The sequence below is a fragment of the Lissotriton vulgaris genome, unplaced genomic scaffold (genome assembly GCF_964263255.1).
Source record: "Lissotriton vulgaris unplaced genomic scaffold, aLisVul1.2 SCAFFOLD_1012, whole genome shotgun sequence".
In the NCBI taxonomy this organism is placed as follows: domain Eukaryota; kingdom Metazoa; phylum Chordata; class Amphibia; order Caudata; family Salamandridae; genus Lissotriton; species Lissotriton vulgaris.
The window spans coordinates 372,501-384,940 of record NW_028255776.1 but is presented as its reverse complement, the minus strand read 5'-3'; the positions used below and the strand labels follow the sequence as shown (position 1 = coordinate 384,940).

The following is a 12,440-nucleotide window of genomic DNA, read 5'->3' as shown; positions in this document are numbered from 1 at the left end:
GGGGAGATGGTCAATACTTCCCCCTGCGCAGTTCCGTCGTCAGTGTAAGAATTCCTGAAGGATGACAGGACACAGATGACAGGTAAAGATGCTATTTATTGACCATCCACTCTCCTCACTGGAGAGCACACCAACATTCCACAGGGAGCTTCAGGGTGGGAGAAACCAACTAGGGCAGAAAGGTCGAAAAATACATATTACGGGGACAGCACTGGGACCTGCTTCATTATTTCAATTAGTCCTGAAAACAAAAAAGATTTCTCTCCTAAAAGCTGTTGAAAATATGGAACGCTTCACGAATTTGCGTGTCATCCTTGCGCAAGGGCCATGCTAATCTTCTCTGTATCGTTCCAATTTTAGTATATGTGCTGCCGAAGCGAGCACACTTTATTGATGAACTGACAATGTTTATAAACTCTCTAAATCTACAGTCTCTAGACATAGGGTGGCCTGGCAGAGATGCTCAGATGGCCAGTACGCATTCAAATCTGAGACAATGGTCAAAAATGTATGAAGAGTAGCAATCCATTATTCTTCACTGCATTTGTGGTCCAAGACTAAACACACCGTAAGTATGTAGATTATGCCAGGGTTGCAAAGGCTCATGGTTCGGGCTACAGACAAGGAGCATTGTGACGTAACACTGCCCGTGGAACAGTGATATTAAAGGTGAAACAGGTGCACAGTAGGTTAGGTGAAGGGCTCTGAGAGTGGAAAGGCAGAATGCTTGGGTCCCTGGACAAGGTGAGCTTATGATAATATGTCTGAATTGTCGCCTGTATTGTAATATTAAACCCCTTATTGTTGTAAAAGCCTACTTACTAAGGAGTTCTCAAGCTCAGCCCCACACAGACCTGGAACTGATTATGTTATTGCAAACTATTTAAGAAACTGAGCCTGATCTAAAAGATTTCCTTGGATCTAGGACCATTTTGCCTAGCTTTTCGGTCCTTCCTTCTACTAAAGTCCTTTGTACAACTTAGGAGAAACTCATAGAACAGACTTTCAGGAGGTCAGATGGGTTTCCATGTGCCTTCACACACACACACACTTTCTAGCCCTCTTAAGGACAAAAGGATAGGTGCGTCTACATAGGGTCAGTGGTGAAATGGATAAAGCGTCTGACTATGGATCAGAAGATTGTAGGTTTGACTCCTATCTGGCTCAAAGGGATGTAGGTCCCTGTTTGATTATATTCCTGTGGAATTCTTATTTACCTCAGACTTTTTGTAGGTTCAGTATTCTCCAGCAGGACTCATCCAGCAGTTGTTCCACGTCAGAGCGCAAGTAATAGGACCACGGCTAGATAAACGTTTCCTATTCGCTGCTGGACTCTATGTGATGGCCGTCACGCGGTGTGCTGCTTTTGTATTTCAACATGGGTCCCTGATTTTCTTAATTTCAAAAAAGTTTGTTGACAAAAGTGTGTGTGCGCGAGGGTCTGTGGACTTAGGCAGGTGTGTGCAACTGAATGCTTACCCATTCACATGTGTGCGAGGGACAAAACCAACTCCTTGTGGGCTGCAGGCTTACAACTGGTAGCCCCAGTAGCCAGGCTGAACCACAGGTAAGGAGAGAGAGAAAGTTGGTCCATTATTAGAGAAGGACCATGAGCATCTTGCCCTGCTACCTTCTTCCCCTCTCAGCCACGATCGGCCAAGACCTCTCTATTAGGGTAGAGGGTGTACATTTTTTGGACCTCAGAAACTGAGGGATGTAGACCCAATATGTCCTCCAAGCGCCTAGAGACAAGGTGCCCAATCTGGCATGGTGTTTTTCAGCTTACCTGACCAATCCGGTTGCAAGGTGGACTTTAACAATACTGCTAAAAAGGCACTCCCAGACATCCCTGAGGCCTGCATTTGCAGAGGCCCTGCCCTTCTCTTTGTCCTGCTTCCCACAAAGCAACGCAACACTGCAGCAGTATAGATTTGGGGGTGGTGAAGAATAATGACAGGAAGGCTAAAAAAGAAAAAGAAAAGTCCCAGAAGTCCTGCAGGCTTCCTTGCTAAATGCAGCTGGACATATAGCGCACCTTCTTGACTGCAAGGCAAATACATTAAAAATGTTGAGGAGAGACTAATTAAAAAATACATGTTACGGGGACAGCACTGGGACCTGCTTTACTATTTCAATTAGTCTTGAAAACAAACAAAGATTTCTCTCCTAAAAGCTGTTAAAAATATGAAACGCTTCATGAATTTGCATGTCATCCTTGCGCAGGGGCCATGCTAATATTCTCTGTATCGTTCCAATTTCAGTATATGTGCTGCTGAAGCGAGCACACTTTATTGATGAACTGACAATGTTTATAAACTCTCTAAATCTACAGTCTCTAGACATAGGGTGGCCTGGCAGATATGCTCAGATGGCCAGTACGCATTCAAATCTGAGCCAATGGTCAAAAATGTATGAAGAGTAGCAATCCATTATTCTTCACTGCATTTGTGGTCCAAATACTAAACAAACCGTAAGTATGTAGATTATGCCAGGGTTGCAAAGGCTCATGGTTCGGGCTACAGACAAGGAGCATTGTGACGTCACGCTGCCTGTGGAACGGTGATATTAAAGGTGAAACAGCTGCACAGTAGGTTAGGTGAAGGACTCTGAGAGTTGAAAGGCAGCATGCTTGGGTCCCTGGACAGGGTGAGCTTATGATAAGGTGTCTGAAATTTCGCCTGTATTGTAATATTAAACCGCTTATTGTTGTAAACGCCTACTTACTAAGGAGTTCTTAAGCTCAGCCCCACACAGACCTGGAACTGATTATGTTAATGCAAACTATTTAAGAAACTGAGCCTGATCTAAAAGATTTCCTTGGATCTAGGACCATTTCGCCTAGCTTTTAGGTCCTTCCTTCTTCTAAAGTCCTTTGTACAACTTAGGAAAACCTCACAGAACAGACTTTCAGGAGGTCAGATGGGTTTCCTTGTGCCTTCACACATACACACACACACGCTTTCTCGCCCTTTTAAGGACAAAAGGATGGGTGCGTCTACATAGGGCCAGTGGCGCAATGGATAACGCATCTGACGACGGATCAGAAGATTGTAGGTTTGACTCCTATCTGGCTCGGAAGGGTTGTAGGTCCCTGTTTGATTATATTCCTGAGGAATTCTTATTTACCTCAGACTTGTTGTAGGTTCAATATTCTCCAGCAGGACTCATCCAGCAGTTGTTCCACGGTAGAGCGCAAGTAATAGGACCACGGCTAGTTAAACGTTTCCCATTCGCTGCTGGACTCTATGTGATGGCCGTCACGTGGTGTGCTGCTTTTGTATTTCAACATGGGTCCCTGATTCTCTTAATTACAAAAAAGCTTGTTGACAAAAAAGTGTGTGCGCGAGGGTCTGTGGACATAGGCAGGTGTGTGCATTTGAATGCTTACCCATTTACATGTGTGAGAGGGACAAACCAACTCCTTGTGGGCTGCAGGCTTAACACTGGTAGCCCCAGTAGCCATGCAGAACCACAGGTAAGGAGAGAGAGAAAGTTGGTCCATTATTAGAGATGGACCATGAGCATCTTGCCCTGCTACCTTCTTCCCCTCTCAGCCACGATCGGCCACGATCGGCGAAGACCTCTCTATTAGGGTAGAGGGTAAACATTTCTTGGACCTCAGAAACTGAGGGATGTAGACCCAATATGTCCTCCAAGCGCCTAGAGACCTGGTGCCCAATCTGACATGGTGTTTTCAGCTCACCCGACTAATCCGGTTGCAAGGTGGATTTTAACAATACTGCTGAAAAGGCACTCCCAGACAACCCTGAGGCCATCATTTGCATAGGCCCTGCCCTTCACTTTGTCCTGCTTCCCACAAAGCAACGCAACACTGCAGCAGTATAGATTTGGGGGTGGTGAAGAATAATGACAGGGAGGCTAAAAAAGAGAAAGAAAAGTCGCAGAAGTCCGGCAGGCTTCCTTGCTAAATGCAGCTGGACATATAGCGCACCTTCTTTACTGCAAGGCAAATACATTAAAAATGTTGAGGAGAGACTAATTGAAAAATACATAATACGGGGACAGCACTGGGACCTGCTTTATTATTTCAATTAGTCTTAAAAACAAAAAAGATTTCTCTCCTAAAAGCTGTTAAAAATATGGAACGCTTCACGAATGTGTGTGTCATCCTTGCGCAGGGGTCATGCTAATCTTCTCAGTATCGTTCCAATTTTAGTATATGTGCTGCCGAAGCGAGCACACTTTAGTTATGAACTGACAATGTTTATAAACTCTCTAAATCTACAGTCTCTAGACATAGGGTGGCCTGGCAGAGATGCTCAGATGGCCAGTACGCATTAAAATCTGAGCCAAAGGTCAAAAATGTATGAAGAGTAGCAATCCATTATTCTTCACTGCATTTGTGGTCCAAGACTAAACACACCGTAAGTATGTAGATTATGCCAGGGTTGCAAAGGCTCATGGTTCGGGCTACAGACAAGGAGCATTGTGACGTCACGCTGCCTGTGGAACAGTGATTAAAGGTAAATCAGCTGCACAGTAGGTTAGGTGAAGGGCTCTGGGAGTTGAAAGGCAGCATGCTTGGGTCCCTGGACAAGGTGAGCTTATGATAAGGTGTCTGAATTTTCGCCTGTATTGTAATATTAAACCCCTTATTGTTGTAAACGCCTACTTACTAAGGAGTTCTCAAGCTCAGCCCCACACAGACCTGGAACTGATTATGTTAATGCAAACTATTTAAGAAACTGAGCCTGATCTAAAAGATTTCCTTGAATCTAGGACCATTTTGCCTAGCTTTTAGGTCCTTCCTTCTCCTAAAGTCCTTTGTACAACTTAGGAAAACCTCACAGAACAGACTTTCAGGAGGTCAGATGGGTTTCCTTGTGCCTTCACACATACACACACACACGCTTTCTCGCCCTCTTAAGGACAAAATGATGGGTGCCTTTACATAGGGCCAGTGGCACAATAGATAACGCTTCTGACTACGGATCAGAAGATTCTAGGTTCAACTCCTATCTGGCTCGGAAGGGTTGTAGGTCCCTGTTTGATTATATTCCTGAGGAATTCTTATTTACCTCCGACTTGTTGTAGGTTCAATATTCTCCAGCAGGACTCATCCAGCAGTTGTTCCACGGTAGAGCGCAAGTAATAGGACCACGGCTAGTTAAACGTTTCCCATTCGCTGCTGGACTCTATGTGATGGCCGTCACGTGGTGTTCTGCTTTTGTATTTCAACATGGGTCCCTTATTCTCTTAATTACAAAAAAGCTTGTTGACAAAAGTGTGTGTGCGCGAGGGTCTGTGGACGTAGGCAGGTGTGTGCATTTGAATTTTTACCCATTTACATGTGTGAGAGGGACAAACCAACTCCTTGTGGGCTGCAGGCTTAAAATTGGTAGCCCCAGTAGCCAGACAGAACCACAGGTAAGGAGAGAGAGAAAGTTGGTCCATTATTAGAGAAGGACCATGAGCATCTTGCCCTGCTACCTTCTTCCCCTCTCAGCCACGATCAGCCACGATCGGCCAAGACCTCTCTATTAGGGTAGAGGGTAAACATTTTTTGGACCTCAGAAACTGAGGGATGTAGACCCAATATGTCCTCCAAGCGCCTAGAGACCTGGTGCCCAATCTGACATGGTGTTTTTCAGCTCACCCGACTAATCCGGTTGCAAGGTGTATTTTAGCAAAACTGCTGAAAAGGCACTACCAGACATCCCTGAGGCCATCATTTGCATAGGCCCTGCCCTTCACTTTGTCCTGCTTCCCACAAAGCAACGCAACACTGCAGCAGTATAGATTTGGGGGTGGTGAAGAATAATGACAGGGAGGCTTAAAAAGAGAAAGAAAGGTCGCAGAAGTCCTGCAGGCTTCCTTGGTAAATGCAGCTGGACATATAGCCCACCTTCTTTACTGCAAGGCAAATACATTAAAAATGTTGAGGAGAGACTAATTGAAAAATACATATTACTGGGACAGCACTGGGACCTGCTTTATTATTTTAATTAGTCTTGAAAACAAAAAAGATTTCTCTCCTAAAAGCTGTTAAAAATATGGAACGCTTCACGAATTTGCGTGTCATCCTTGCGCAGGAGCCATGCTAATCTTCTCTGTATCGTTCCAATTTTAGTATATGTACTGCCGAAGCGAGCACACTTTATTGATGAACTGACAATGTTTATAAACTCTATAAATCTACAGTCTCTAGACATAGGGTGGCCTGGCAGAGATGCTCAGATGGCCAGTACGCATTCAAATCTGAGCCAATGGTCAAAAATGTATGAAGAGTAGTAATCCATTATTCTTCACTGCATTTGTGGTCCAAATACTAAACAAACCGTAAGTATGTAGATTATGCCAGGGTTGCAAAGGCTCATGGTTCGGGCTACAGACAAGGAGCATTGTGACGTCACGCTGCCTGTGGAACGGTGATATTAAAGGTGAAACAGCTGCACAGTAGGTTAGGTGAAGGGCTCAGAGAGTTTAAAGGCAGCATGCTTGGGTCCCTGGACAAGGTGAGCTTATGATAAGGTGTCTGAATTTTCGCCTGTATTATAATATTAAACCCCTTATGGTTGTAAACGCCTACTTACTAAGGAGTTCTCAAGCTCAGCCCCACACAGACCTGGAACTGATTATGTTAATGCAAACTATTTAAGAAACTGAGCCTGATCTAAAAGATTTCCTTGGATCTAGGACCATTTCGTCTGGCTTTTAGGTCCTTCCTTCTCCTAAAGTCCTTTGTACAACTTAGGAAAACCTCACAGAACAGACTTTCAGGAGGTCAGATGGGTTTCCTTGTGCCTTCGCACATACACACACACACGCTTTCTCGCCCTCTTAAGGACAAAAGGATGGGTGCGTCTACATAGGGCCAGTGGCGCAATGGATAACGCGTCTGACTACGGATCAGAAGATTGTATGTTCGACTCCTATCTGGCTCGTAAGGGTTGTAGGTCTCTGTTTGATTATATTCCTGAGGAATTCTTATTTACCTCAGACTTGTTGGAGGTTCAATATTCTCCAGCAGGACTCATCCAGCAGTTATTCCACGGTACAGCGCAAGTAATAGGACCATGGCTAGTTAATCGTTTCCCATTCGCTGCTGGACTCTATGTGATGGCCGTCACGTGGTGTTCTGCTTTTGTATTTCTACATGGGTCCCTGATTCTCATAATTACAAAAAAGCTTTTTGACAAAAGTGTGTGTGCGCGAGGGTCTGTGGACGTGGGCAGGTGTGTGCACTTGAATGTTTACCCATTTACATGTGTGAGAGGGACAAACCAACTCCTTGTGGGCTGCAGGCTTACAACTGGTAGCCCTAGTAGCCAGGCAGAACCACAGGTAAGGATAGAGAGAAAGTTGGTCCATTATTAGAGAAGGAATATGAACATCTTTCCCTGCTACCTTCTTATCTCTCAGCCACGATCGGCCAAGTCCTCTCTATTAGGGTAGAGGGTGAACATTTCTTGGACCTCAGAAACTGAGGGATGTAGACCCAATATGTCCTCCAAGCACCTAGAGACCTGGAGTCCAATCTGGCATGGTGTTTTTCAGCTCACCCGACCAATCCGGTTGCAAGGTGGATTTTAACAATACTGCTGAAAAGGCACTCCCAGACATCCCTGAGGCCATCATTTGCATAGGCCCTGCCCTTCTCTTTGTCCTGCTTCCCACAAAGCAACGCAACACTGCAGCAGTATAGATTTGGGGGTGGTAAACAATAATGACAGGGAGGCTAAAAAAGAGAAAGAAAAGTCCCAGAAGTCCAGCAGGCTTCCTTGCTAAATGCAGCTGGATATAGAGCGCACCTTCTTTACTGCAAGGCAAATACATTAAAAATGTTGAGGAGAGACTAATTGAAAAATACATATTACTGGGACAGCACTGGGACCTGCTTTATTATTTTAATTAGTCTTGAAAACAAAAAAGATTTCTCTCCTAAAAGCTGTTAAAAATATGGAACGCTTCACGAATTTGCGTGTCATCCTTGCACAGGAGCCATGCTAATCTTCTCTGTATCGTTCCAATTTTAGTATATGTACTGCCGAAGCGAGCACACTTTATTGATGAACTGACAATGTTTATAAACTCTATAAATCTACAGTCTCTAGACATAGGGTGGCCTGGCAGAGATGCTCAGATGGCCAGTACGCATTCAAATCTGAGCCAATGGTCAAAAATGTATGAAGAGTAGTAATCCATTATTCTTCACTGCATTTGTGGTCCAAATACTAAACAAACCGTAAGTATGTAGATTATGCCAGGGTTGCAAAGGCTCATGGTTCGGGCTACAGACAAGGAGCATTGTGACGTCACGCTGCCTGTGGAACGGTGATATTAAAGGTGAAACAGCTGCACAGTAGGTTAGGTGAAGGGCTCAGAGAGTTTAAAGGCAGCATGCTTGGGTCCCTGGACAAGGTGAGCTTATGATAAGGTGTCTGAATTTTCGCCTGTATTATAATATTAAACCCCTTATTGTTGTAAACGCCTACTTACTAAGGAGTTCTCAAGCTCAGCCCCAAACAGACCTGGAACTGATTATGTTAATGCAAACTATTTAAGAAACTGAGCCTGATCTAAAAGATTTCCTTGGATCTAGGACCATTTCGTCTAGCTTTTAGGTCCTTCCTTCTCCTAATGTCCTTTGTACAACTTTGGAAAACATCACAGAACAGACTTTCAGGAGGTCAGATGGGTTTCCTTGTGCCTTCACACATACACACACACACGCTTTCTCGCCCTCTTAAGGACAAAAGGATGGGTGCGTTTACATAGGGCCAGTGGCACAACGGATAACGCTACTGACTACGGATCAGAAGATTGTAGGTTCAACTCCTAACTGACTCGGAAGGGTTGTAGGTCCCTGTTTGATTATATTCCTAAGGAATTCCTATTTACCTCCGACGTGTTGTAGGTTCATTATTCTCCTGCAGGACTCATCCAGCAGTTGTTCCACGGTAGAGCACAAGTAATAGGACCACGGCTAGTTAAACGTTTCCCATTCGCTGCTGGACTCTATGTGATGGCCGTCACGTGGTGTGCTGCTTTTGTATTTCAACATGGGTCCCTTATTCTCTTAATTCCAAAAAAGCTTGTTGACAAAAGTGTGTGTGCGCGAGGGTCTGTGGACGTAGGCAGGTGTGTGCATTTGAATGTTTACCCATTTACATGTGTGAGAGGGACAAACCAACTCCTTGTGGGCTGCAGGCTTAAAACTGGTAGCCCCAGTAGCCAGACAGAACGACAGGTAAGGAGAGAGAGAAAGTTGGTCCATTATTAGAGAAGAACCATGAGCATCTTGCCCTGCTACCTTCTTCCCCTCTCAGCCACGATCGGCCAAGACCTCTCTATTAGGGTAGAGGGTAAACATTTCTTGGACCTCAGAAACTGAGGGATGTAGACCCAATATGTCCTCCAAGCGCCTAGAGACCTGGTGCCCAATCTGACATGGTGTTTTTCAGCTCACCCGACTAATCCGGTTGCAAGGTGGATTTTAACAATACTGCTGAAAAGGCACTCCCAGACATCCCTGAGGCCATCATTTGCATAGGCCCTGCCCTTCACTTTGTCCTGCTTCCCACAAAGCAACGCAACACTGCAGCAGTATAGATTTGGGGGTGGTGAAGAATAATGACAGGGAGGCTAAAAAAGAGAAAGAAAAGTCGCAGAAGTCCTGCAGGCTTCCTTGCTAAATGCAGCTGGACATATAGCGCACCTTCTTTACTGCAAGGCAAATACATTAAAAATGTTGAGGAGAGACTAATTGAAAAATACGTATTACGGGGACAGCACTGGGACCTGCTTTATTATTTCAATTAGTCTTGAATACAAAAAATATTTCTCTCCTAAAAGCTGTTAAAAATATGGAACGCTTCACGAATGTGTGTGTCATCCTTGCGCAGGGGCCATGCTAATCTTCTCTGTATCGTTCCAATTTTAGCATATGTGCTGCCGAAGCGAGCACACTTTATTGATGAACTGACAATGTTTATAAACGCTCTAAATCTACAGTCTCTAGACATAGGGTGGCCTGGCAGAGATGCTCAGATGGCCAGTACGCATTAAAATCTGAGCCAAAGGAAAAAAATGTATGAAGAGTAGCAATCCATTATTCTTCACTGCATTTGTGGTCCAAGACTAAACACACCGTAAGTATGTAGATTATGCCAGGGTTGCAAAGGCTCATGGTTCGGGCTACAGACAAGGAGCATTGTGATGTCACGCTGTCTGTGGAACAGTGATATTAAAGGTAAAACAGCTGCACAGTAGGTTAGGTGAAGGGCTCTGAGAGTTGAAAGGCAGCATGCTTGGGTCCCTGGACAAGGTGAGCTTATGATAAGGTGTCTGAATTTTCGCCTGTATTGTAATATTAAACCCCTTATTGTTGTAAACGCCTACTTACTGAGGAGTTCTCAAGCTCAGCCCCACTCAGTCCTGAAACTGATTATGTTAATGCAAACTATTTAAGAAACTGAGCCTGATCTAAAAGATTTCCTTGAATCTAGGACCATTTTGCCTAGCTTTTAGGTCCTTCCTTCTCCTAAAGTCCTTTGTACAACTTAGGAAAACCTCACAGAACAGACTTTCAGGAGGTCAGATGGGTTTCCTTGTGCCTTCACACATACACACACACGCTTTCTCGCCCTCTTAAGGACAAAAGGATGGTTGCGTCTACATAGGGCCAGTGGCGCAATGGATAACGCGTCTGACTACGGATCAGAAGATTGTAGGTTCGACTCCTATCTGGCTCGGAACGGTTGTAGGTCCCTGTTTGATGATATTCCTGTGGAATTCTTATTTACCTTAGACTTGTTATAGGTTCAATATTCTCCAGCAGGACTCATCCAGCAATTGTTCCACGGTAGAGAGCAAGTAATAGGACCACAGCTAGTTAAACGTTTTCCATTTGCTGCTGGCCTCTATGTGATGGCCGTCACGTGGTGTGCTGCTTTTGTATTTCAACATGGGTCCCTTATTCTCTTAATTACAAAAAAGCTTGTTGACAAAAGTGTGTGTGCGTGAGGGTCTGTGGACGTAGGCAGGTGTGTGCAATTGAATGCTTACCCATTTACATGTGTGAGAGGGACAAACCAACTCCTTGTGGGCTGCAGGCTTACAACTGGTAGCCCCAGTAGCCAGGCATAACCACAGGTAAGGAAACAGAGAGAGAAAGTTGGTCCATTATTAGAGAAGGACCATGAGCATCTTGCCCTGCTACCTTCTTCCCCTCTCAGCCACGATCGGCCACAATCGGCCAAGACCTCTCTATTAGGGTAGAGAGTGAACATTTCTTGGACCTCAGAAACTGAGGGATGTAGACCCAATATGTCCTCCAAGCGCCTAGAGATCTGGTGCCCAAGCTGGCATGGTGTTTTTCAGCTTACCCGACCAATCCGGTTGCAATGTGGACTTTAACAATACTGCTAAAAAGGCACTCCCAGACATCCCTGAGGCCTTCATTTGCATAGGCCCTGCTCTTCTCTTTGTCCTGCTTCCCACAAAGCAATGCAACACTGCAACAGTATAGATTTGGGGGTGGTGAAGAATAATGACAGGGATTCTAAAAAAGAGAAAGAAAAGTCCCAGAAGTCCTGCAGGCTTCCTTGCTAAATGCAGCTGAACATAGAGCGCACCTTCTTTACTGCAAGGCAAATACATTAAAAATGTTGAGGAGAGACTAATTGAAAAATACATATTACGGGGACAGCACTGGGACCTGCTTTATTTTTCTCAATTAGTCTTGAAAACAAAAAAGATTTCTCTCCTAAAAGCTGTTAAAAATATGGAACGCTTCACGAATTTGCGTGTCATCCTTGGGCAGGGGCCATGCTAATCTTCTCTGTATCGTTCCAATTTTATTATATGTGCTGCCGAAGCGAGCACAATTTATTAATGAACTGACAATGTTTACAAACTCTCTAAATATACAGTCTCTAGACATAGGGTGGCCTGGCAGAGATGCTCAGATGGCCAGTACGCATTCAAATCTGAGCCAATGGTCAAAAATGTATGAAGTGTAGCAATCCATTATTCTTCACTGCATTTGTGGTCCAAGACTAAACACACCGTAAGTATGTAGATTATGCCAGGGTTGCAAAGGCTCATGGTTCGGGCTACAGACAAGGAGCATTGTGACGTCACGCTGCCTGTGGAACAGTGATATTAAAGGTAAAACAGCTGCACAGTAGGTTAGGTGAAGGGCTCTGAGAGTAGAAAGGCAGCATGCTTGGGTCCCTGGACAAGGTGAGCTTATGATTATGTGTCTGAATTTTCGCCTGTGTTGTAATATTAAACCCCTTATTGTTGTAAATGCCTACTTACTAAGGAGTTCTCAAGCTCAGCCCCAAACAGACCTGGAACTGATAATGTTAATGCAAACTATTTAAGAAACTGAGCCTGATCTAAAAGATTTCCTTGGATCTAGGACCATTTCGCCTAGCTTTTAGGTCCTTCCTTCTCCTAAAGTCCTTTGTACA

The 12,440-nt window shown here is 44.5% G+C and overlaps 8 non-coding genes across 8 annotated transcripts; 1 reads left to right on the top strand and 7 right to left on the bottom strand.

Moving 5' to 3' along the window:
- Positions 1–277: 277 nt before the first annotated feature.
- Positions 278–384, bottom strand: LOC147659010 (U6 spliceosomal RNA). Its single transcript, XR_015307381.1, has one exon. It is a non-coding gene; the product is annotated as a U6 spliceosomal RNA (small nuclear RNA).
- A 1,794-nt stretch (positions 385–2,178) lies between these two features.
- On the bottom strand, positions 2,179–2,285 carry LOC147659009 (U6 spliceosomal RNA). Its single transcript, XR_015307391.1, has one exon. It is a non-coding gene; the product is annotated as a U6 spliceosomal RNA (small nuclear RNA).
- Positions 2,286–4,094: 1,809 nt separating this feature from the next.
- LOC147659008 (U6 spliceosomal RNA) lies at positions 4,095–4,201 on the bottom strand. Its single transcript, XR_015307389.1, has one exon. It is a non-coding gene; the product is annotated as a U6 spliceosomal RNA (small nuclear RNA).
- Positions 4,202–6,008: 1,807 nt separating this feature from the next.
- Positions 6,009–6,115, bottom strand: LOC147659007 (U6 spliceosomal RNA). Its single transcript, XR_015307383.1, has one exon. It is a non-coding gene; the product is annotated as a U6 spliceosomal RNA (small nuclear RNA).
- A 1,799-nt stretch (positions 6,116–7,914) lies between these two features.
- LOC147659006 (U6 spliceosomal RNA) lies at positions 7,915–8,021 on the bottom strand. Its single transcript, XR_015307390.1, has one exon. It is a non-coding gene; the product is annotated as a U6 spliceosomal RNA (small nuclear RNA).
- Positions 8,022–9,821: 1,800 nt separating this feature from the next.
- On the bottom strand, positions 9,822–9,928 carry LOC147659005 (U6 spliceosomal RNA). Its single transcript, XR_015307352.1, has one exon. It is a non-coding gene; the product is annotated as a U6 spliceosomal RNA (small nuclear RNA).
- Positions 9,929–10,642: 714 nt separating this feature from the next.
- TRNAR-ACG (transfer RNA arginine (anticodon ACG)) lies at positions 10,643–10,715 on the top strand. Its single transcript has one exon. It is a non-coding gene; the product is annotated as a tRNA-Arg (tRNA).
- Positions 10,716–11,740: 1,025 nt separating this feature from the next.
- LOC147659003 (U6 spliceosomal RNA) lies at positions 11,741–11,847 on the bottom strand. Its single transcript, XR_015307358.1, has one exon. It is a non-coding gene; the product is annotated as a U6 spliceosomal RNA (small nuclear RNA).
- Positions 11,848–12,440: the final 593 nt, after the last annotated feature.